This window comes from Equus quagga, unplaced genomic scaffold (genome assembly GCF_021613505.1).
Source record: "Equus quagga isolate Etosha38 unplaced genomic scaffold, UCLA_HA_Equagga_1.0 64843_RagTag, whole genome shotgun sequence".
Taxonomy (NCBI): domain Eukaryota; kingdom Metazoa; phylum Chordata; class Mammalia; order Perissodactyla; family Equidae; genus Equus; species Equus quagga.
In genome coordinates this window covers 13,261-35,915 of record NW_025800661.1, presented here as the reverse complement: position 1 = coordinate 35,915, position 22,655 = coordinate 13,261, and the positions used below count along the sequence as shown (strand labels likewise).

Below are 22,655 nucleotides of genomic sequence, written 5' to 3'. Positions count from 1 at the left end.
TAAAGTAGTACCAAACTCAACTGTCATATGGAATAATTGAATTAATATTTTGAAGTGCTTCACACAGTGTGGGCATTTAGCAAGTATATTATTGTTGTGGTATGTTGCTGTTAAGGAGAAGGCCCTCAGCTCCAGGATTGGCAAGGGGAAGCAAGGATGTTATTTTAGCCTGAGGGTTCCCATTCCCATCAGCAGAGCTTGGGGTCGCTAGGGTCTCCAGGGAAAGGTCAGACACTAGGTAAGGAACAAGGGAACTCTGCACTAAGGTCAGTGCTGGGCAAATGGTCAAGGCAGTGAGATCCTGTGATGTAATTCTGAAAATAGGCCACAGAGGCTCAGGAAAGAAGGTGTGTGGGAAGGTGTAGATGTGAGATCCATCCATGGCATTGTAGAATGAGACCCTACCATTCTCATAGTCCAGGAAAACCCCTACTCTCTGAGGAGGGTTGGCAACTGCCAGCAGCGTCTTGGGGTCAGTGAGAACACAATAGCCACTCAACTCAGACAGCCCTATAATCCAGAATCCATTCTCCAGTGCTATGGAAACCCATGTTTTCCTCTCCACATTATCCCTACACATACCAACATACCACCCTTTCCTGTCCCTCACATCCACCTCCCAGAAACATCTTCCTGAAGTGAAGATCTTGGAGCCAAGAACACAGTACTATGTATCCAATCTCCTAAGGTTGAATAGCAGATTCTGTCATATGATTCCCTGCCACAGACTCCTCTGATCCTCAGAAACATAGAAGATGGGGTTTGTTGTGTCTGGATCCAGTATTATATCTGCTTCAGAAAGTTTGGGGATGGGCCGTGGAGTGAGTGGTGTTCCTAGAGCTCAGAGCCTGAAACTTCAAGACCTGGGTCTGGATGAGGATGTCCAAGTCCCCAGCTTGACCTGAATGTGACCCTCTCAGCAATACTAAAAGAAATACTCAGGTGTTTTGTGTTCAGTGGAGTAGAGTGTTGAGGGTTAGGATCTGTCTAACTCAACATCTTGAGCTGGCTCCTTCCTTCCATCTTTTTCCTACTTCCTTCCCCAAAATGACTCTGACCATCTGTGCTTTATAGTGACATAGATTTACATTTCAATTCTTACTCTGCCACTCCTGAGCTGAATGACTTTTCCATTTCTGCAGTCTCTTTTTCCAAAGACCACACTTATATAATAGCTTTGAGCCTCATTTCCTTATCTGAAAAATAGAGATAAAAATACCAATTTCTAGAGTAAAAAAGATAACACATTTTATGTGTAGCCTAAGGCCGGCCACTAAGGAAGTGCCTCATGTTATATCAGCAACATGCATTTTCTGTTGGGGGCTTTTTGTGCTTCCAGATCCACTCTCCACCTTTCACTACCCTCTTCTGGGCCCCAGGACTCTATCCTCTATGGACGGCATCACTGAAATCTTTTGCTTCTGGTTACCTGTTGGGTTTGGCCAATGGGAGGTACTAGCTGAAGACTGGAAGGAGAAAGAAAAGAAAGGCACTGCCTCTATTTCCCACACTTCCTCCCTGCCAACGTCAGAGGGTGATGCTCTCACAAAGACATGACTCCTCTCAGGCAGCCTGTCCTTGAGCCACAGCTTCCTCTGGGCTCCAGTAACTTCTCCCTCTCCCTATTCCTTCAAGCCTAGGAGTGGTGACCGCTCCCCACTATTGTGAGCCCTGGGGCACTTCACACTACCTTGTTGATGTACCTTAGTCCTACTCCCACCTTTGTAAATAGTTTCTTTTCTAAATCTTCTTCAACCACCCAGTTTGAACATGTCATTTCTTTCTTGTTGGTTTTTGACCAATGCACATTCATTACCTCATTTAGTCTTTACCTAAATTTTGGTAAATTTAGTCTTTACCTAAATTTGAGGTAAAGACTAAGGAATTATGATCATAAAAATGAAGAGACTAAAGTTTAGAAACATTAAGTAACTTGGGGACACACAGTAGCAGGAAGTGGCATAAGGAACTTGAGAAAAGTAAAGATATTTGCGCATTGCCTTTTCTCCTTGGTCATTCCACATCCTCACTCTCCCTGCAGTATTGGTTCACTCTGCCTCTCCTTCCCTCAGCTCTAAGCTTTATGCCTCTTCCTTCCAGTGAAGATCTGTGGAAACCAGGAGAGCAATCCTCCCTGATTCTCTGGGCTCTCAGCAGGAAGGCCTGGAGATGGGCACATCTTTGAGACAAGGACCTCAAGTCATCCACTTGGAACTCTCCCAGTCATGAGGACTGGCCTTCCCAGTATCTCAAGTTGGAAAAGAAAAGGGAATATGGTCTCTCAGGTTGTTGTCCTAGGGAACATTCTGTGATTCACTCACCTGGTTTGAAGTGGGCCATCTTCCATTCTTAAAGACAGGAGACACAGATAAAGAAATGACATTACTTCTATTCTTCCCCCCACCCATTCTCCTCACTAAGCCTTTTCTCTGTCTCTTTGTTCAGTCTCTTCCAATGTCCAGCTTCCTTCTTCTACAGCTCTGCTAGATCAGGTATAGAATCTCTCAAAAAATGGTGGACCTCCTTCGCTCCATCATGCTGGAGCTGCAGGAGACATCACCAGAGTCTTCTAGGGTGTGGGCATGTGTGTCAGGAGGGTGAGAGGTGGCTGGAAACCCCAGATGCTGTATCTGGAAGGTCCTTTCTGAGGCTACAGAAAAGCAAGAGTGGCCACAGAAAATGTGCCTCTGGGCTATATCTGATTATTCCTACTGGGAATGCCAATTGGTCACAGGGCAGAGAAAAAGTTTAAATGCTTAGCAGACAGGTGCCAGGAAACTCAGAGAATATCAGGGTCACTCACCATCATAGTCCTGAGACTTCTCTCCACCTACAATGGTAAAAAGGCAGAGATTTCAGCTGAACTATGTCACTTCTGAATCATGTTCTTTCTCTTCTTTTGCATCCATCTCATCTTTCTTTTTAACCCCCACCCCCTTCTCCCTCTGACTGTTCAATTCTCTCCTCTCCTTTCCTCCTTAATACCAAGTCTGAGAATATCAATTGCATGCTGATGATACCATAGGCACCATGTAAGTCGTTTCCCAGCTGAGACCCGGCAGATCTGTTTTGTATGTATCCACGCACCCATACCTTGGCATAAGCATCACTGTATGTAGCCTGTGTGTGTGTGTGTGTGTACTAGACTCCATCTAGCTCAAGCTGTATTACTTCCTGCCTACATCTGAAAAGAATTGGGTGACTTAATAAGGAAATTTCAGATACTATTTTTCAACAGCCATTCTAACAAATCTATGACAACTGAGCATTGTGGCCACTCCTTTTCTAAAATGCACTTTTCTCCCCTTCTCTGATTTTCTCAATCCTTTAAATATTACATCCTTTGCTTTCTTCTCAGCAGCCTACATATCATGTAAAGTAGCTAGTTAGGTTCCCAGGATAAGGAAGGCACTTCATCTAGGAAGCTTATTCCCCTCCTCCTCCTTTCTTTTCAAGTGAACCCTTGGATACTTGCTGGTGCCTTGCTGGGCTGAGAAGACTGTTGGGCCCCTTGTGGAGAGAGATAGAAGGCTCTTTTACCCATCAAAAAAAAAACAGGATTCCCCTGTGCTTCCCCCCAATCAACCATCCTTCTTTCTTTCCCTTGGTAAGGGGATCCAGGACTTCCTCAGCCCCTGGCAGAGTTAAGGGTGAGAAAAGGGACTGGGAAATCTCTGAGCAGAGTGTGTCAGATGTGAATTCAGAGAAAATGTCAGAGCCACTCAACAGCCATGAGCAGGAACTATTTCTTCTCTGCAATGGAAGAAATGTGATGAGTCATTAAAATGCTTAAAGCAGCAATACCAAGATGTGCCAGGGTCTCTGGGTGAATTAAAACTCACGGAATTCATGCAGGACCTTCTTCTGGAAAATAAGCAGGGAAAAAAGTTACTGTTATGGGGATCCATCAGGGAGAACCTCTGAAACATAAACCTTACAAATGACCCATTGAAGGGGTGGTGCATGGAGACAGGGAGGGTCAGGATCTTAGGTTCCTTCCCCTAAACCATCGCCATAGGTTCCCTTCCTGGTTGGATACCTCTTGTTCTTCATTCTAAATCTTTCTCTGTTTGCTCTCTCTGTTTCTCCCTCTGCTGTCACCACAGGAAGTAACCAGCCCCTGTGAGAAGCAGCAGCAAGACAGGCAGGGTCCCAGCCAAGGCCGCTCTCCAGGCCTGGCCCTCCTGAAGGGTCTGCAATGCAATGGAGCTTTAGCCTCTCACCCCCAGGACAGGAATCATGGAGCTGATCTCATGACATTAAATGATGCTTCTCCTCCTAAAGTCTGAAGGAACTTTGGGTAATCCCAGTCAACTCTTACTATTACATAATACCATCACTTCTCTTGAACAGTCTCCTTCTCACATCTGAATGTGAGCTACTTCAGTATCAGAATCATCTGTTTTTTCTAATTTAAATCTTCAATAGGTTATATTTACATGATTAAAATATAAAAAAATATAAAACATAGTCCAAGTCTCCCATCCACTCTCTCTTCCCTCCCTCCATTTATTAGACTTTCGTTAGTCAGATTAATGTGTTGGTTAAGAATTGGGGCCGGCCCGGTGGCACAGCAGTAAAGTGCACACGTTTTGCTTTTCGGTGGCCTGGGGTTCGCCGGTTCGGGTCCTGGGTACGGACATGGCACTGCTTGGCAAAAGCCATGCTGTGGTAGGCGTCCCATGAATAAAGTAGAGGAGGATGGGCATGGATGTTAGTTCAGGGCCAGTCTTCCTCAGCAAAAAGAGGAGGATTGGCAGTAGTTAGCTCAGAGCTAATCTTCCTCAAAAAAAAAAAAAAAGAATATAAACTTTGGAGCTGGAGGGCCTGGGTTCAAATTCTGGCTTCTCCACTTGACAGGTAGTGTGATCTTGGACTAAATATTTAAAAGCTCTGTTCCTGATCTCCCAATTTGTAATATTGGTTGATAATAGTACCTCACTTATAAGGTTAAAAAATGCAATTAATGTTTATAAAGCATCTGACATATGGTGAGTGCTATGTAGGTGTGTCTTACATTTTAAAAATAAAAATATGTTCTCATTTTTTCTTGTTTACACCCAAGACAACATTGGATACAGACTGCTCTGCACCTGGCTTTCTATACATCCTGGGAGATCCTGCCATAATAGTACAAATTGAAAGTCTGTATTTTCTTTCCTAGCTGCACAATATTCCATTACATAAAAGTTTCCCATTGATGGACATTTGCATAGTTTCTAACTTTTTGCTACTATAATTAATGCTAAAAGAAATAACCTTTCACATGGGTCATTTAATAAAAAATGCAACTAGATATGTCATAGAAATTCTCAGAAATGAGATTTTGGATCAATAAATAAGTAGTTTGGAGAAATACTGCTTTATTGCTCCAATAGAAGTTGTACCAATTTATACCAAAAATATATCAAATTATACCAGTGAATGTCTTAAGGGTGACTGTCTCCCCAAGATCCTGCCATCAGAATGTATCTGCCACCCAAGTTTTGTTTCTTCCTGTTTTGTTGCCAATCTCACAAGAGGAAAATGTTTTAATACACTTTCCTCTACTAAGTGAGTAACATCATGTCTTGTGATATTTCCTTTTCTGTGAACTAATAATTCATGCCCTTTGCTCATTTTTCTACTGGGTTGTTTTATATTTTAAGGAAAATAGTTCTTTCTTTAAGATATGTTGTACATTTTTTTTCCCATTTTGTCATTTGTCTTTGCTTAAGGGTCTGATTTTTACCATTTTCCCCAAATTTTCATTGTTAATCACAGTTTCTGACACATAGGACATATTCAGTAATAGTTGTGACATAAACAGCTTTATGGGGAAAAAAACATCCCTGGAGTAAGAAGAAGGCTCTGGATCGCTGCTCTGTGCCTTATATTCACTACAAAGATGTGAATCAGCAACAGAGACTCATACATCCTCTTTCTTTCAGTAGCAACAGCCTGGCACAGTGTACCTGAGGCTAAGCAGACTACTGACCTGCATTGGAAATCCTGGTGGTCTCTTCCTGGCTGAAGAGGGGATTTCTGATGATACATGTCACCCCATTCCCAGAGTTGCCTTTCATGATCACAGATGCTGAAAATGCATACAGACCATCTCCGTCTGCAACCAAAGGTGCTCCCACAGCTGGCACATCTTCTCAACTGTCATCTCTCCACTGTATTTGGGGCTGTGGATACCAGCCAGTGGTCATGCACTCCAGATGGATCTCTCGATCATCATAACCCTTCATTTCAATGTGAAAATCTGAACCCAATACTGTGGAAGGATAAATGAGCCTGAATTCTTTGGAGGCTCCTTATTAATGAAAGTCTCAACAAGAATCAGTGGCGCAGTCACAATAAATAATTAAAGGAGGGGTTCATTCAGGAGCTGTTTACAAAAGCATGGTCGTAGTGAGGGGAAACTACATGGCATAGACCAATACTGCAGGTCAAGGAACAGTGGAGTTGCTCCCACCCCTACCTAAACCCAAAAGAAAGCAGAGAGGAAGCTTTTGTGAAGAGCTAAAAGAAGCGGGTTATGTAGAGAGGGCTTTCTTGAGAGGAGGTGTGATCTTCAGGAAGGGAATGCAGCCAGCTAGAGGTGGTCCTGCAGGGAGAAAGCCAGGGAGATAAGTACCGAGACCTCTCTCTCCTCTTTCCCTCCTTTCACCCTCTGCCATGGCTCCCTATTCACCAAATCACAGGGCAGCAGAGTGCCCTGAGAAAGAGAAATGCAACTCTTGACATCTGGACATCAGTCTGGTGTCAGCAATCTCCTGTTGAACTTAAGTAATTTCATGGAACGTTGACATCAGACAAGGGCACTTGGCTACTATGATAAAAACAAGACCATTCAACAATCACGTTTGAACATGAGAAAAACATGAACACTGTCCAAGCCACCGTCATGACCAAACATTTCCCTATCCTCCCTGTGAGTGAATGCTGCTCCTTGACCAATAACAGCTTTAGCCTCAATCTAGTCTTCCTCCTGACAAGACTTATTAAGATACCCCTCCACAGAATTACACCCCCCACCTTTCTGACAGCATCCAATCCAGAGCAAAGTCTCATTTCCATAAACCCTCCCCCACTTTCCTAACACAAGCCTAAATTCTATACCATCTTTTCTAACACCCTCCTACTGAGACACTCCACGATTCCCACATGGACTGCATTCTCCCTCCCTGCAACAAGTAATAAACACAACTTGGTCAAACCTAGGTGTGTTCCTGGGAGTCTTTGGTTGGAGGACATTGGCGGCACAGACGCTGTCCTACAGGCCAGCCTCCAAGCACCCACAGCAGCAGGCACCTGAAGGGGCCACAGAGGCAATCTGGAACACAACTGAACCAAAACAACTGTATGCCATCACTGAGTAGATATCTTCTTAGCCTTCCTATCCCTGAATTGTCTCTTGCCTGCATGGACACTCATGGCCAGCATGACAGAGTTCTATTTTTGATATAGGGTAGAGGAGGGATTCTTCCTGGAGGAAAACTTGTGTCTTTCCCAAGGGCCTCAGAGAAACAAAGTTGGAAGACATTGGAGGCGGTTGCTAGTGATCAGCCAAGAGTGCTCTGAGGGAGATTTGGAACATGAACTCTGCCTCTGCCCTGTGGTCCCACAGAGGAACAAGCTCAGAACAAAATCTGGAGGCTCACATGCAACCTCCAGCTCCACCTTGGCTTTTTCATAGAAGCTGTCATCTTGGAAATAACACAGATAGTTTCCACTGTCAGTGGCTCTGACATTGTAAATTTGGAGAATAGCCTTCCCTGCAGTGATGCCATCTCTTAAAATCGAAGTTCTCCCTCGATACTCTGCCATCTGTTGGTCTTCTACTTCCTGCACATTTGCATACTCATATACTACCTGCCTAAGACTGAATCTCACCCACATCAGCTCCATGGTCTCAACAGTCATCTTCTGGGAAAGACGACAAGGCAGATCAACATGTTCACCCACCATGCCAGGATGGGTCCATGGGGTCCAGTCAGAGAAAACTGAGCTGATCAGTAAGAGGAGAAGCTCCATTAGAAGGAGTTGCAGCCATGATGGTAAGGAGAGGGATAGCAGACAGAGAGAGTGAGGTATGAAAAACCTAAAGAGGAATATGATTCTAGAGCAGTGCATTTTTTTTTTCTTTTTGCTGAGGAAGATTCACCCTGACTTAACATCCACTGCCAATCTTCCTCTTTTTGTACATAAGCCACCACCATAGCATGGCCACTGATAGACTAGTGGTGTAGGTCCACAACTGGGAACCAAGCCAGAGCCACCAAAGGAGAATACACTGAACTTAACTACTAGGCCATGGGGGCTGGCCCGAGAAGTACAATTTGTCTTAATGACATGGGTACCTTGTTTGGGATGGGATTTCCAGGTGTGAGAAGTTGTCAGAGCTTCTGATGGGACACTAATAGGTAATTGTCTGCTTCAGAAATACAAAAGCAGAATATTTGCTACCTGAGCAAGGGGTAAGCAGCTGGACCAAGACGAGGCAGACAAGGAGGTCGAGCAGAGGGAAGGCTAGGGAACTTCCTATTTTCATCTGTGCTGCAGAGAGACAGCAGAAAGAGTCAGGTGGAAACTATGACCTCATCCTGGAAGAAGATGGAGAATTCCACATCAAATCTCGACCTTCTCCATGGCTGACTGGGGGCGAAACACACAGTCACTAGTGTGGTAACTCAAGATCCTCTTCTGTCAAAATATCTGCTTGAGAGTCTCTTAACTTTGAACTTTCAAACATGGAAAATCACCTGCAAAAATACATTGGGTAAATGTATATTCATTTAACATATAAATGTTATGTGTATAATATTAAATGTACATACGTTTAACATATAAATATAATGTATGTAGTGTTAAATATGCAAACATTAACCCTAACCCATCAGTAAATCCTTGGCTCTACTGTCCAAACATATTCAGAATCTTTTCACTTTTCCACGCTTCCACTGCAATAGCCAGGTCCAAGCCTCGACCATCACACTCTCCTTAATGCAGGACCCTCCTCTCTGGGTCCCCTGATTCCACTTATGTCCCTTACTGTCTATTCTCAACATAACAGCCAGAACATTCCTTGAGTCACATCATGTCACTCCTCCACTCAGCACTTCCCAGTGGCTCCCATTTCACTCAGAGTAGTTGCAGAAGCCCTCACAATGACCAACATGGCCCTCTAGGACCTGCGCCTCTCACTTCATCTCCCCTACTCTCCTAGTCTGCCCCAGCCACACTGCCCTTCTTGTTGGTCCTTGAATAGACCAGAACAGAGGACCTCAGACTTAACTCTTCCCTCTACCTGGAACCCTCTTCCCTCAGATATTCACAAGTGTCACTCCCTCACCTCCTTCAAGTCTTTCCTCTAAGTTTAGCTCCTCCATTAGGCCTTCTCTGACCACAGGATTATGGCAAACTGCTCCCAGCCCCCGAGCCTGCTCTGTTTTCCCCATTGAATTTTCACCATCTAACATGTCATGCGTTTACTGTCTGTCTCCACCTGCTGGAATAGAATCTCTACAAAGTAAGATTCTGTTTTGTTGACTGGTATGTATTGAGCCCATAGAACAGGGTGTGGTTCACATAAACCCTCAGTAAATAATTTTTATTTTCTATTTTTTTAAATTTATTTTATTGCAGTAATATTAGATTATAACATTATATAGCTTTCAGATATACATTGTAATATATTTTGAATTCTGTGTAAATCACACCATGTTCACCACCCAAAGACTAATTATAGTCCATCACCTCACATGTGAGCCTAATCACCCCTTTTTCTCTCCCACCTTCCCCTATGGTAATCACCAATATAATCTCTGCTGCTCTGTGTTTGTTTGTCCTTGTTTTTATCTTGTACTTATGAGTGAGATCCTACGGTATTTGACTTTCTCCTTCTGACTTATTTCACTCAGCACAATACCATCAAGGTCCATCCATGTTGTCGCAAGTGGCCGGATTTCATCATTTCTTATGGCTGAGTAGTATTCCATGCTGTATATATATACCACATCTTCTTTATCCATTTGTCCCTTCTTGGGCACCTAGGTTGCTTCCAAGTCTTTGCTATTGTGTATAATGCTGCAATGAACATAGGGGTGCAAGTATCTTTATGCCTTTGTGTTTTCAAGTTCTTTGGATAAATATCCAGCAGTGGCATAGCTGGATCATATAGTAGATCTATTCTTCATTTTCTGAGGGTACTCCATACTGCTTTCCATAGTGGCTGCACCAGTTTGCACTCCCACCAGCAGTGTACAAGTGTTCCCTTCTCTCCACATCCTCTCCAACACTTGTTGTTTCCTGCCTTGTTAATTATAGCCATTCTGACGGGAGTGGGGTGATATCTCATTGTAGTTTTGATTTGCATTTCCCTGATAGCTAATGATGTTGAATATCTTTTCATATGCCTGTTGGCCATCTGTATATCTTCTTTGGAGAAATCTCTGTTCAGATCTTTTGCCCATTTTTTAATTGGGTTGTTGGTTTTTTCGTTGTTGAGATGAATGAGTTCTTTGCATATTTTTGATATTAACCCCTTATCTGATATATGGTTTGCAAATATCTTTTCCCAATTATTAGGCTGTCTTTTCATTTGGTTGATGGTTTCCTTTGCTGTGCCAAAGCTTTTTAGTTTGATGTAGTCCCATTTGTTCATTTTTTCTTTTGTTTCCCTTGCCCAGTCAGACATAGTACTTGAAAATATGCTGCTAAGACTGATGTCAAAGAGCGTACTGCCTATGTTTTCTTCTAGAAGTTTCATGGTTTCGGGACTTACATTCAAGTCTTTAATACATTTTGAGTTGATTTTTGTGCATGGTGTAAAGTAATGATCTATTTTCATTCTTTTGCATGTGGCTGTCCAGTTTTCCCAACACCATTTATTGAAGAGACTCTCCTTTCTCCATTGTATGCTCTTGGCTCACTTGTCGAATATTAGCTGTTCATAAATGCGTGGGTTTACTTCTGGGCTCTCTATTCTGTTCCATTGATCTGTGTGTCTGTTTTTGTGCCAGTACCATGCTGTTTTGGTTACTATGTCTTTGTAGTATATTATGAAATCAGGGAGTGTGATACCTCCACCTTTGTTGTTTTTTCTCGGGAATCCTTTGGCTATTCAGGATCTTTTGTTGTTCCATATACATTTTAGGATTCTTTGCTCTATTTCTGTGAAACCTGTTAGTGGAACTTTGACAGGGATTGAGTTGAATCCATAGATTGCTTTAGGAAGTATGGAAATTTTAACTATGTTAATTCTTCCAATCCAAGAGCACAGAATATCTTTCCATTTCTTTGTGTTTTCTTCGATTTCTTTCAACAATGTTTTATAGTTTTCAGTGCAGATATTTCACCTCTTTGGATAAGTTTATTCATAGGTATTTATTCTTTTTGTTGGAATTGGAAATGGGATTGTATTCTTAATTTCTCTTTCTGCTACTTCGCTGTTTGTGTATAGAAATGCAACCTATTTTTGTATGCTGGCTTTGTATCTAGCGACTTGAGTGTATTCATTTATTATTTCTAAAAGGTTTTTAGTGGATTATTTAGGGTTTTCTATATATAAAATCATGTCATTGCAAAGAGTGACAGTTTCACTTCTTCTTTTCCAATATTGATCCCTTTTATTTCTTTTTCTCGCCTGATTGCTCTGGCTAGGACTTCCAATACTATGTTAAATAAGAGTGGTGAAAGTGGGCATCCTTGTCTGGTTCCTGTTCTTAAAGGGGTAGCTTTCAGTTTTTCTCTGTTGAGAATGATATTTTCTGTGGGTTTGTCATATATGGCCTTTATTATGTTGAGGTATTTTCCTTCTATACCCATTTTATTTAGAGTTTTTATCATAAATGGATGCTGTATCTTGTCAAATGCTTTCTCTGCCTCTACTGAGATAATCATGAGATTTTTATTCTTCATTTTGTTAATGTGGTGTATCACATTGATATATTTGTGGATGTTGAACCACCCCTGCATCCCTGGAATGAAACCCACTTGATCATGATGTATGATCCTTTTAATGTATTGTTGTATTCAATTTGCTAGTATTTTGTTGAGGATTTTTGCATCAATGTTATCATTGATATTGGCCTGTAATTTTCTTTTTTTGTGTTGTCCTTGTCTGGTTTTGGTATCAGGATAATGTTGGCTTGGTAGAATGAGTTGAGAAGCCTCCTCTGCTCTTCAATTTTTTGGAAGAGTCTGAGAAGTCTAGGTATTATGTCTTCTTTGAATGTTTCATAGAATTCACCAGGGAAGCCATCTGGTCTTGGATTTTTATTTTTTGGGAGGTTTTTGATGTCCTTACTGGTTATTGGTCTATTCAAATTCTCTACTTCTTGGTCCACTTTTGGAAGGTTGTATGTCTCTAAGAATTTATCCATTTCTTCTATATTTTCCAATTTGTTGCCATATAGCTTTTAATAATATTCTCTTATTATCTTTTGTATTTCTGAGGTGTTCCTTGTAGTTTCTCCTCTTTCATTTCTCATTTTATTTATTTGAGCCTTCTCTCTTTTTTTCTTGGTGAGTCTTGCTAAGGGTTTGTCAATTTTGTTTATCTTTTCAATGACCCAGCTTGTCATTTCATTAATTTTTCTATTTTTTTTTAGTCTCTATTTCACTTATTTCTTGTCTGATTTTTATTATTTCCTTTCTTCTGCTGATTTGGGGCTTTGTTTGTTCTTCCATTTTGAGTACCTTTAGATGCGCTGTTAGATTGTTTATTTGGGATTTTTCTTGTTTGTTGAATTAGGCCTGAATTGCTATAAACTTCCCTCTTAGAACCGCTTTTACTGTATCCCATAGATTTTGACATGTTGTATTTTCATTTTCATTTGTCTCCAGTAATTTTTTGCTTTCTCCTTTAATTTCTTCATTGACCCAATAGTTGTTCAGTAGCATTTTGTTTAATCTCCACATTTTTGTGGCTTTTCTGGTTTTCTTCCTGTAGTTGATTTCTAGTTTCATACCTTTGTGGTCAGAAAAAGATGCTTGGTATTATTTTGATCTTCTTAAATTTATTGATTTTCTTGTTTTGTGACCTAATATGTGATCAATTCTGCAGAATGTTCCATGTGCATTTGAAAAGAATGTGTATTCTGTGGTTTTTGGATGGAATATTCTATATAAATCCTCTAAGTCCATCTGGTCAAATGTGTCATTTAAGCATGAATTTCCTTATTGATCTTCTGTTTGGATGATCTACCCATTGTGTAAGTGGAGTGTTAAAGTCCTCTACCATTATTGTGTTACTGTCAATTTCTCCTTTTATGTCTGTTAATAATTGCTTTATATATTCAGGTGCTCCTATGTTGGGTGCATAGATATTCACAAATGTTACATCTTTTTGTTGGATTGTTCCTTTTATCATTATGTAGTGCCCATCTTTGTCTCTTGTTACAGTTTTTGTTTTAAAGTCTATTTTGTCGGATATAAGTATTGCTACCCTTGCTTCCTTTTCTTTGCCATTTGCATGGAATATCTTTTTCCATCCTTTCACTTTCATTTTGAGTATCTTTACATCTGAAGTGTGTCTCTTGTATGCAGCATATATATGGGTCTTCTTTTTGTCCAATTGGCCACCCTGTGCCTTTTGATTAGAGCATTTAGTTCATTGACATTTAAAGTAGCTATTGATAAATATGTATTTATTGCCATTTTGTTACTTTTTTTCTGTGTGTTTCAGTAGTTTTTCTCTGTTCTTTTCTTTTTCTCTTGCTCTCTTCCCTTGTGGTTTGATGGCTTTCTTTAGTAAATGTTTGATTTCTTTTGCCTTATTTATTTGCTTACTTATTATATATTCCTGTTTTGTGATTATGAAGAGTATTCTATATAATATTCTATGTATATAACAGTCTATATTGAGTTGATAGACTCTTTAGTTTGAGCTCTTTCTAAAAGCTCTTCATTTTTGCTCCCCTTCTCCCACATTTTATGTTTTTGAAATTATACCCAATCTCTTGTTTTGTGTGTGTCTATCCATTACCCTCTTATCATTAAAAGAGGTAATTTTAGTGCTTTTGTCTTTTAACCTTCATATTATCTTCACAGTTGGTTGATCTGCTACCTATACTATGGTTTTACCTTTATCAGTGATTTTATTGCCTGTTTTTGGAGGTTTTTTCCCATAATTTTTTATCCTTATTTGGGGTCATCACTTTCCCACTTAAATAAGTTCCTGTAGCATTTCTTGTAGAACTTGTGTCTTGGTGATAAACTCCTTTAATTTTGGCTTGTCTGGGAAGCTCTTTATCTCTCCTTCCATTCTGAATGATGAACTTGATGGATAGAGTATTCTTGGCTGTAGGTTTTTTCCTTTTAGCACTTTAAATACATCATGCCATTCTCTTCTTTTTTTTTTATTGAGTTATTGATAGGTTACAATCTTGTGAAATTTCAATTGTACATTAATGTTTGTCAGTCATGTTGTAGGTGCACCACTTCACCCTTTGTGCCCACCCCCCACCCCACCTTTCCCCTGGTATCCACTAAACTGTTCTTGGTCCATAGTTTTAAATTTCTCACATGAGTGGGGTCATACACAGATTATCTTTCTCTTGCTGGCTTATTTCACTTAACATAATTCTCTCAAGGTCCATCCATGTTATTGCAAATGGAATGATTTTGTTCTGTTTTGCAGCTGAGTAGTATTCCATTGTATATATGTACCACATCTTCTTTATCCATTTGTCTGTTGATGGACACTTAGGTTGCTTCCACGTCTTGCATGCCATTCTCTTCTTGCCTGTAGGGTTTCAGCTGAGAAGTCCACTGATAGCCTTATGGGCTTTCCTTTCTATGTCACTTGTTGCTTTTCTCTTGCTCCTTTTAGAATTCTCTCTTTATGTTTAATTTTGGACATTTTAATTATAATGTGTCTTGGTGTGGGCCTCTTTGGGCTTATCTTGTTTGGAGTTCTTTGTGCTTCCTGTACTTGGATGTCTGTTTCCTTCCTTAGGTTAGGAAAATTCTCAGCTATTATTTCTTCCAATAAATTTTCTGCCCTTTTGTCTCTCTCTTCTCCTTCTGGGATACCTATAACACGAATGTTAGTACATTTGATGTTGTCCCAGAGTTCCCTTAGACTGTTCTCATTCTGTCTAATTCTTTTTTCTTTTTTCTGTTCAGCTTGGGTGATTTTCTCTAGTCTTTCCTGTATCTCGCTCATCCATTCTTCTGTATCCTCTACTCTGCTATTGAGTCCTTCTAGTGACTTTTTCATTTCCAGTATTGTATACTTCATTTCTGATTGGTTCTTTTTTATATTTTCCACGTCTTTGCTGATGAGCTCACTGTGTTCATCCAGTCTTCTCCCAATATCTGTGAACATCCTTATGAGTTTTTGTTTGAACTCTTTGTAGTGTTGATCACTTATTTCTGGTTCCTTTAGTCCTTTTTATGGGGTTTTGTCCTGTTACCTTACTTGGACTGTATTCCTTTGTCTCCTCATTATACCTCTTTCTCTGTTCTTGTATTTATATTAGGTGAGTTGGCTATGTCTCCAGATCTGGGAGAAGTGGCCATATGTAAGAGATGACTTTTGAGTCCCAGCGTTGTACTTCCCTCTCGTCACCAGTCCAAATGATCCAGGAGTGACCCCTTTATGGGCTACTTGTGTCCTTCTGCTATGGCAGGGTTGCTCTTAATGCAGATACTCAGGGAGTCTAGTCTTTCCTTCCCTGGCCAGCTGTTTGTAAATCAGCTTTGGGGAGCCTCAGCACCATTGGCTGCAAGGGCTAACAGCACACTCCTGTTGCAGTTTTACTCTTAATTGAGTATGTACCCAGTGTAGCTGGTTGCTAGGCTCATGGGCTTACAGTTGCTATAGGCCTCAGGCCTACAAGGCTGTTGTCAGTTCTCTTAGGTGAGCAGCTGAGTGGGGCTGACCCTAGGCGTGGGAGCACTCAATTGTTTCAGGCTTTAGGAAGTGTGGCTGATCCTTTTTATGGCTATTTGTGAAGCACAGGCTTCTGCCACTGATAAGCCTCACCCCCCACAGGACGACACACACCATCAACACAGTCCTGGTCCATGCACACTTCCCAACCACCTGGAGCATACATCAACGCCCCGCTGCAGAGGCTCCCCCCTCTCTACCAATGCCTCACACATTTCACCTGGTCCTCACACAGGCCCTGCCCCACAAAGGCAGACACACTCACCTGCCTGTAGAGGATCAAGGCACCCAGTCAATGCAGGCTGACAAGTAGCCTGAGGGCTTGCTGTTGGGCAGGGCCAGTCCCTAGGGAAGACTGCCTGCCCTGGCTTAACTGGATTAAATCTTCACCCTTTGTGGGTGTGGTGGACCCCTGGGCTAACAGGACAGGGGAAGAACCTCAATGGCATCCAATGAGGTCTGTGTCAGCATGCCTATACGAGGTCAGAACAATGTCTCAGTCTCTGGAGAGGTTCCTCCTCTCACCAATGCACCCAGAGCCCACCAGGTGAGTCTCTTTTCACCAAAGGACTGTCAGTCTTCTCTCTGGTGATTTTAGTTGCTGATACTGGTGAGTTTGTGCATGGGTCCTTGAAGACCCCGGTCTTTTCAGCTTTCATTTGATAGTTTTTCTGGGGGTATCCCTGCTGCAGTTAATAGCCAGCAAAGCCAGAGAGTAAGACCCTCATCTCAGTTGTGCTGAGTCTGAAGGATGCTTATAGCAGTATCGGCCCCCGCTCTGGATCTCACTTCTCCAGGGAGGGCTGCATACCTTAGGGTGGCTCCCTCCTGGCTGGCTGAGAAACTCCACTGCTCCTGAAGGTGGCTTTTTTTCACTCCAGTAGGGATTTCTGACTCTTCCACCTTAGTCAGGACTGTCCTTTGTTGTGAGGGTTCTTTTTATCCAATTTTCAGTTTTCTATCCAGGGTAATTTTTCCAAAAATAGTTGTAACCTGGTTGTGTTTATGGGAGGAGATGAGTTCAATGTCTGCTTACACTGCCATCTTGATGAGATCTCCAGTAAATATTTTACGAATGAGAAAATGGATGAGAAGTAACATATTAAACCATCAATACTTACTAGAATTTTAAACAGGTTTAGATGATAAGATTAAGTGGCTGTCATCCAAAAGGAGGGGAGGTGGAGAATTGTGAACACAATCATCTGCCGAATTATTGGCATGTTCTTTGGGTTTGGCCAAGAGAGCAGAACCTAACCTCCTGTGCTCCCACTGGGGCTTGCTTATATTAATGCCTTAATTCCAGTTTTCCAGTAAAGTGGTTTCAAGGAGAAAAGATGTGGATTTGTGTCTAAGAGTGTTACAACTCAGTGTGTCTCAGTGCTCACTTTTCACAATTGTTCTTTGGGGGAGAATCATCCTTGGAAAGGAAATTATTCATTTTCCGTCTTCTCTTTCCCCAGGTATTCACCAGTGCTCCTTGGCAGATGGCCTCTGGGCTCACTAGCAATGGATAATTTCCCTGGCCTTTGTCTTTTCACTGCTAGAGAAGTGTGTTTTAGTGGCAGAGATGTAAGAGCTAAGACTTGTAAAGAAGAGGTAAATATCTCAGGTTAGGAGCACACAGCAGTCCAACAAAGCTCAAGCCTCTACAAAGTGCTGAAGTTTTCTCAGGTTGAAGGCAGGACCCCTGCAACTTCCCACTCCCTGCCCAGTGCCTCTAACTGTATCTCAGCTCAGAAAAGGACCATGGCCATGCCCAACCCATGGCATGAACAAGTTCAAATCACGCCTCCATCAGACTCTGGCTAAAATCCAGGAAGACTCCCTGGTGGAGGCTCTGGAGTCAGTCAGAGGTCAACCCACCACTTCTGAATCACAAGGGTAGTGAACAGAGAGCTAGGAATAAGACCAGGTCTCACTCATCTTTTCATTCATTCATTCAACAAGCATTTACCGAGTACATACTGTGTGTCAGGTTTATTGTGTGTTAGGTGTAGGAACAAAAAGGAGGTGGAAACTAGGTAATGGCTGTATCATTCAAAAGCTGTGTGATCTCAGCCATGTGACAAAACCTATCTGACCTCTAGTCACTCTCAAAACAGTGAAAATTATGAACTTGAGAATGTGTGTAATTGGCCCAGAAATTCCAGATATGTGGTCCAGCAAAGCACTTACATGGGTCCAGAGAAAAACATGTGTAAGGAGGACACTACAGCATTATTTTTAAAAGCAAAACCTATAAACAATGTAATTGGCCGCAAACAGGAGACTGGATAGTTAAATAATGGTTCATACCTATGAAAGAATTCAATGCATCAGTTAAGACTAATTTATAACCTCTACGCCAGATAATTAAGATATATTAAGTGAACAAAAAGCACATTGCAGAAAAACACTAATATCCCATTAAAAAACAAAACCAAAGCTATAAATTGGTACATACATGTTTATGTTATTGCCTTTAAAACGGTCTACAAGGATAGGTGTTACACAAAAAATTGCAGAATGAGTGAAAGATACTTTTGTCCGTTGTGCCCTAGACTTTGAAAATTATTTGAATGCTTTAATTTGAGAATTTTTCATGTATAATTTAACAATTAAAAATCATTTCAAGTAATTTTAATGACTGAAACATATTAGTTGTTCAGAAAATACCAACTCCTCCAAAACAAACCAGCTTGAGGCCCCTAGTCATAGTACCTGCAAGACCGGGAACTGCTGGGGAACAAGGGAGCAGAAGTCTGTGCAGCTGGCACTCCTTCAGACCCTTGTCTGAAACCTGGACAGAACCTCAGACCAAATATATTGCCTTTCAATCCATCCTATTTTCTTCAAATTGTTCTCTATGCTGCTAGAGAGGACAATATTATTACTATTATAATAGGTAAGAGTTTTTCTTATGTCCTCAGAGTGGGGAATATGTTTTCAATTGTGTTTTAGGATATTTATTGTTTTTGTTCCTGATTATATGGCATTTCAAAATGAAGAAAACTTTCAAAGAACAAAATTTAAATAATCTCTAGTGGTTATCATATACATCACTTCATAGAAATGTAAATATTCTGGAAGTCTTTTAGACATGTATATATACCAATTGTCTTAGAAATGTTGCATTCTTTGACCTAGAACTTCACTTGTAAGAATTACTCTTAAAGACAAAAAATCAGATGTTAACACAAAGATTTATGTTTATGGATGTTCATCATGGTAAAATCTACAGTAGCAAAATGTGGATGCAATTTAAATATCCAAATTGGATCCAATTTTGTTACAATTATAAATGAAACTCTTTGTTAAAAATATGATTATTAATGACTACATGGAAGTCCCCTTATGACTGGAAATCTGTTGTTTACCCATCCTCCAACTGTTGTATATGTTGTATATGTCTGTAGCTTACAGAGGTTGGTTCAGATTTTTCTATATTACAAATAATTCTGTAATGAACATCTTTACATATAAATTTTAAGGCACATCTCTTTTTATAATCTCTTATAATACATTCCCAGAGATGACCAGGAGAGATTATAAGAGTCCTTTGTGCCTTTCTCACCACAGTAAGTTCCTAAGAACTTAAAGTTGATAAGTTTCTTCATTCAAGCTGTTTCCCTCCAACCGAATTTCCCAATGCAAGTCCTTACCTTTTGCACTGCCTCCTGCCCCCACTCCCATCCCCTCACCAGACACACAAGCACTAAACCCCTCTCTCTGGGTGAGTACTTCTCTGTACCTACTCTCAGCTTTTTAGACTCTCTCTCCTTCTAGGTCCTGTGGCCCTGGTTTTTACCAATTTCCCCCACTTATCCCTTGGCATTCCCATCTGAAAATCACAGCCCACAGAATGAAGGTAATCAATAGTTCTCTATTATAGTTAACAATAGGCTCTGGAAGAAAGGGAAAAGAAAGAAAGGCTGCTCACTGTGATAAACAGTAATAGAGTCCCTCCTTGGAAGAATTAGTTTTTTGATTGGCTCAGAGGGGTGTTTCTAATCAGTTGCTGGGTAAACCCCAGCAGGGAAGGTAAAATGAAAAGTGAAACTCTCCTGGATTGTACAAAATGAAGAAAACTTCCAGCCCTAATACCCACACTGTTTGTGTCTCTCTGTTCTCACCTATTTGAATCATTCATGTGTATGTTTGTGTATTATCAGTATTTCATTATATAAAATTCTCTCCTCCCTACCCTCACTATCAGCAGTTTATCATGAAACTTTACAAACATAGAGTAAAGTTGAAAGATTTTTTTTCAAGGAACACCAAATGTAGCTACTGTCTAGACTCTACAGTGAACATTTTACTATGCTTGCTTTATTATAATTGATCCTTCTCTTCATCCCACATCCATCCTTATTTATTCATTTATTTCAATCCTTATTTATTTATTTATTTATTCGGTGCCTTTTAAAGTAAGTTGCAAACATCAATGCATTTTCCCCTGGATACTTCAGCACATCGATCACGTAGAAGAACATCGTTCTAAAATGCTTGAGGCACGAATGCTGTGTTCGAAACACAAATGTAGGGGACTTTGCAGTTATATGTTCTAAGAAGATCAGTGTGGTATTTTTATCTAGGTATATCTAGCTCCTAATTGTCTAGCCATCCCAAAGGACAGATTAGTTCCAGGTTCCTGGCCACTCCTAGTAAGAGTCAGGCTCCCTCCAGGAGGCTGTGTAAGCAGGAGGCTCCAGGGCTACCTCTCAGGAACAGCTTGAGACAGGGACAAGCACTGCCTCAGGGCGCTTCTGTCCATTCCCTGGCATCTGCTGAGAGAAGTGCTCTCTTCTCCACTGAAACCACAAGAAGAGAATCGATGTTCTGGAAGACCTGTAGGATGTAGGGCCACACAAATCACTTGAAGAACAGGCATAAATCATTTATGAAGGAAGATGAGGAGAGGAATGGGGTTGAGTTCAGAGACAAAATACTACAGGAGAGTGGGCATTATGTTACAGAGGGGAAATAATGTAAAAATTTTCTCAGAATGTGACAATCTGACCTGCTAGTCATCGGGTTGCTATAGCAGACATATTTGATGAAGTCAACTACATGGAGAATAGGGAACCCTCATACACTGCTGGTGGGAATGCAAACTGGTGCATCTACTAGGGAAAATAGCATGGAGATTTCTCAAAAAATTAAAAACAGAAATACAATATGTTCCTGCTATTCCACTACTGGGCATTTATCCAAAGAACATTAAATCAATAATTCAGAAAGATCTGTGCACCCCTATGTTTTTTGCAGCATTATTCACAATAGTCAAGACATGGAAGCAACCCAAGTGCCCATCAATGGATGAAGGGTTAAAGAAGATGTGGCATATACATTACACAATGGAATTCTACTCAGCCATAAAAAAGACAAAATTATGTCATTTGCAGCAACATGGATGGAGCTTGAAGATACTCTGCTAAGCGAAATAAGTCAGAGAAAGACAAATACCATATGACTTCACTCATACGTGGAAGATGAACAAAACATAAATACAGAGAAAAGATTAGTGTTTGTCAGAGGGAAGGGTGGGAAAGTGAAAGGAGTAAAGGGGAACATATATATGGCAATGGAAAAAAACTAGACTATTGGTGATAAACATGATGCAATCTACAAAGAAACTGAAATATAAAAATGTACACCTGAAATTTACACAATGTTATAAGCCACTATGACGTTAACAAAATAATTTTTTAAACAATTTAAAAAACATAAAATTCATAGTCTATCTAAAGCTCTGCTGCTGGAAATCATGTTGATAAGAATGAACTGGAGGATATAAGTTACTTTAACACAGAAAAGCAGCCTTGATTTCCAACCTAGACACTGAACTTCAGACAAGGGGGTTCTGGGCACAATATTTTGTTGTCTCTTAATTTTATGGTTTCCAAGGAAATATGGCCCCAGGTCAACTTCTCATTCAGACCTTTACATGAAATCCTGGAGAGAAATATATATATAATATTTGGAGGGAAAAAAATTCATTAATTCCAGAAATTCTTATTGAGAATCTACCACCTGGTAGGTATCTGGCACTGAACTTAAAATTTATGAGGAGAGGTGGCATACTGGAGTAACTAAACCGTAGACTCAAGCCAGGTTGCCTGGGTGAGCTTTACTAGCTGTGCGATCTTGAGGCAGTTATTTATCCTCTCTTTACCTTAGTTTTCATATCTGTAAAATAATGATTAGAGCATCTGCCTTTTTGTGTTGTATTGTGAGGACGAAATGAGATAATTCAGGGAATTTTCTTGATGCTTCATACAGAATAATCTATGAAAATGTCTGTAAAGTAAAAAGTAGATTTGTTCCTCCTTCTCAAAGTTGATAGATTGGAGTTTTCCCTTGAGAAGAGTGAGATGCCTGGGATTGATGCTGAAGGAATGCACAACTGAAGGGTGGGCTTCTACTGTTAACTTCAGGAGATCAGCCTGATAGATACCAAAATGTACACAGAGACTTCTTTCCTGTAGGAAATAGATAAGTGTATACATATACTTAATAACAATTCAAGTCCCTTTTGTACAGCAATTGCGCTTTCAAGAATTTATCCTAATGACAAATGCCATTTGGGAATTTATTTTGCAGAAGTGACCAGAGCTATCCGAAATACAAAGATGTTTATAGTAGCATTATTTGTAAGAGGAAAGAAAGAAAATAGTCTTTATTATAAATAATATAAGTTTAGCATTAAAGCTTAGTATTTTAAAGAAGCATGTCATGGGACAATATACATAGCAAGATCCAATTTTCATTAGAAAAACTGTGAGTG

The 22,655-nt window shown here is 40.5% G+C and overlaps 1 pseudogene; it reads right to left on the bottom strand.

The window, feature by feature from the left end:
* Positions 1–88: 88 nt before the first annotated feature.
* Positions 89–8,539, bottom strand: LOC124234025 (butyrophilin subfamily 3 member A3-like; annotated as a pseudogene).
* Positions 8,540–22,655: the final 14,116 nt, after the last annotated feature.